Consider the following 3,445-nt stretch of genomic DNA (forward strand, 5'->3'; position numbering starts at 1 on the left):
GCAGGAGCGGGGCCTTGAACCTCGCGGCCGCGCCGCCGCCCTCCAGGCTCTGGATGCCCGCATCACCTGGGTCCCGACCTTCGGGCTCGCACTTCCCGGTGAGGTGCAAGCCCCGCGGACCTGGAAACGTTTCAGCGGACCAGAGCGCCACCGGCGTCCTCCGAACTTGCTTCAGTTTAAGCTCAGCGCCTTCCTGGTTCCAGCGCCAGGCAGGGGCAGCCGAGCTGTCGAGTGCATCGATGTGGGCTGCCAGGCATTGGAATGCCGAGGGAGTAGATGGTCACGCCGCCTATTTTTGTTTTGGTTTTTTTTTTCATGCTTTTATAACTAGATTTTCTTATTCCCAACAAGCAATAAACGTGAGAATGGAGGATTTCACTGCTTCTGTAATCCCCGTTAGCGTCACAGATCATCAATAAACAAATCTGCATTATAGAAAGTTATGTTTAAGACACCCACATTTAGCAAAATTAGATATTTCATGAGGGTTTGGGGTGGGGGACTCGTCCAACAATGAAAATCACGGAAATGTGTGTATATAGGGTCTTATGTAATTAAACTGTAATGACTAATTTTCAGAAAATACATTAAAAGTTGATGCTTCGTCTGTCCCGGAAGGTAAAGGGACTCACAAGTTGGGTGCAAATTAGATCCTCACACTAAAGTAACTGATTGACAGAGAAATAAAGAAATCAGCCCAATGTGGGATGAGAAAGTTTCTTCTGGAAGAGAAATCAAATGTATATGGCTTTCCTTTTTTAATTTAAACCAATAGAAACTAAATCAATTTAGCATTTTTCTGTATTATACTACAACTACATTACTTAGTTTTCCTTGCATGAAAATTATTTTCCTTATTTACTGTAAGGAAACACGTCTAAGATGATAAACTTGTTCGGTTTGGGTCGATTGAGAAACCAGTTCATGCACAACTGCTAGATAACCAAGCTACGGTTTTCCACAGACATTTTAATGGTGAAAATGACCGCCACAATATATTCTTATAAATAGCTGTATCTTAACAAGCCAATTCTGGGGAATCGTTTTCATACTTAAATGCCAAATTACATGTTTATTTTAAATAATTCAAGAGCTGGGGAGTCCTTGGGGTCCTGAATTTTATTGGAACCTGTATATCTGTCCACAGGCTGTCAGCTGAGGCTTGCCCTCAATGACTTTATTCCAAAACTGCTTTTTTAAAAGATCCTGTCTCTAAAAATAATCTGCTGCTAAATGCAACATCAGTAGAGCATCATAGCATTTATTAGAATAAGGCTTTAAAACTCTAAACAAGAAAATTTTCCTTTATTCTACTAAAAATCCATGATTAGACACTGTAAATTTCTCATAGCTTCATCTGATATCAATGCTACCATTCTTAAATTTAAAATGAGCCAATAAACTGAATTCATAGGAAAATATGTTGGTTGGAATTATGCAACAGTTGTGTCTGAGCCCTCCCTGATTACCCTTAAAGTGGTCATTTTTCCTCAAACTCAGTAGATGGAATATGAGTTCAGACTTAAAAAACATGTACCTAAAGCAACAAAGTAGCTGGAGTGTCTCCTGATCCTGTATAAGACTTTAATGTGTGCTATGGTTATTTGTGAACATGTGTTCAACACCTCAGTTTGTGAGCTCTTGGAATACCAAATCTATAACTGGTTATTCTGCTAAGTAATCTTAAAGATGGAGTTTCATAAAGACTAAAGTTTTATTAATCCTCTTTGATGATATCAGAATTAAAGTGGTTACAGATAACAGATCAAGACCCAATATGAAATCATGTTTTTAAATTCATGTAACTTTGGAAAGTTGGATATTGAAGTCTTGTGGAATAATAAAAGAGTACTCATAAATTAATTCCTAAAAACTATTGTTACTGAAAAACCTTATTTGTCCTGAGTATCAAAAAAAAATTGAAAAGGTTTAAGAAGGAAAGTCAACTTCAGAGCAAAAGCAAAGCAACGTTTCTAAAAAGCATGAATTCATCTTCCATAAATTCACCAAATATGAGCGCTTCAATCAGAGTATTGCAGTGTAACAAAGTTATATATAATCTCTAAGTACACATATTTGAAAAATCCTTATGTTCTCCTTTTACAAATGCTTGAGGTTGTTTTGATAGAACTTCTCAAGGTATCTGCTAACTTTGTTTTGATCCATTAGCTAATTGTAAAAGATACACATATTAATGTTTTGTAATTGCTTTTATTTTACTGTTGGATCCAAGATAAGGAACAAAGTTCTTTAACATCAGAAAGATTGCATAAACATTCATGTACTGTGCTTCAAAAAGTCTCCAAAGCCTCACTTTAAAATATATTTATACACTCACGTAAATGTAACTTTGCATATGTAAATATTTTTGTATTTGCAGGTACTTGCATAGCCTCACTTCTCACTGCAAAGCCCTGCCCTGCACAATGTCGACAAATGAGTCGGGAATATAGATGTTCCTCCCATATAACAAACCTTTTTCGTGAAAATAGCCCAGAAATACCATTTTGAAATTTTCAATCGTATCTTTGAAAGGAGGGGGTGAGAGCTCTCTTCTCCCAGTATCCTTTTGGACAGTACACGATAAAAATAATTTGAAGGAACACAAATTTAATGTCGTTGTTTGCTTTTTCAAACTCGAAGACGGATTATCTTAGGATAAATTGGGAAACAGCTACACTGTTTCCCGGGAAGTTAAATGCTCTGGGTGCAGGGAGTAGAAAGGGATTAGAGTGAGCATCCAGAGACCTCAGAGAGAAAAACGAAGTCGAGCTGTCCTTGACCGGGCGCTAAGGAAACACTTTAAAATGGGATCTGTCAGGGAACAGCTGCTTAGGAAACATGTTAAATCGACCTGCCCCTTCAAGTGGAATGTGTCCACACAGAAGTGGGCTTTGACTCCAAGACGTGAGTAGTGGAGTGAATGGTGGACGAAGAGCTTGAACACCCTGGGCTCAAACTGAACGCGAGCCAGGAGTCCCGTAAAAGAGCACCGGTCGGAGACTGTAGGGAATTCTGACTCTGGGCAGGCTTAGGACGCCAGGTTAATGTTGAGTGGTGGAACTGCGGGGTCGAAGGGGGCAGGGATGCAGGACCGGGACGCACGGTCCGGATGCGGGACAGAGGCGCGGGGCCTATTCATGCTGGGTGCCCGACGCAGCGCAAAGCCCAGGGCTCAGCCTCGCGCGGCCAGGCAGCAGCTGCGCGGCACCTTGACCCAGAGAGAGGCTGCAGGGTCGAACACAGGACACCAGACGGATCCCGGAGCCGCGCGCTTGTCAGTTTCCTTTAGGCCCCGCCCCCGCGGAGTCCATCCAGCTCCCCAGTGTTTAACTAAGTCGTGACACCAACGCACAATCCACGCCTAATTAAATTAATTAGGGATTCTTGTCAATCCCGGATTAATGACCAAGACCTCTGGCGGCCGAGGCTGTCCGAAAACCCG

General features: G+C 41.5%; 1 protein-coding gene across 4 annotated transcripts in view; it reads right to left on the reverse strand.

The window, feature by feature from the left end:
- Positions 1-3,445, reverse strand: part of Rsrc1 (arginine and serine rich coiled-coil 1) — a 311,683-nt gene that overhangs the window by 307,408 nt on the left and 830 nt on the right. Inside the window, exon 1 of one of the 4 annotated variants that reach the window (XM_033759711.1) lies at positions 79-220. The exons of 2 other annotated variants lie outside the window; for them this stretch is intronic. The gene's annotated coding sequence lies outside the window, so the exon portion shown is untranslated. Of the gene's footprint in view, positions 1-66; positions 221-3,445 lie in introns of those variants that run through there. One more of the 4 variants, XM_033759710.1, reaches the window with a different exon arrangement.

The sequence above is a fragment of the Fukomys damarensis genome, unplaced genomic scaffold, assembly GCF_012274545.1.
Source record: "Fukomys damarensis isolate Sample0158 unplaced genomic scaffold, DMR_v1.0_HiC HiC_scaffold_37, whole genome shotgun sequence".
Lineage (NCBI taxonomy): Eukaryota > Metazoa > Chordata > Mammalia > Rodentia > Bathyergidae > Fukomys > Fukomys damarensis.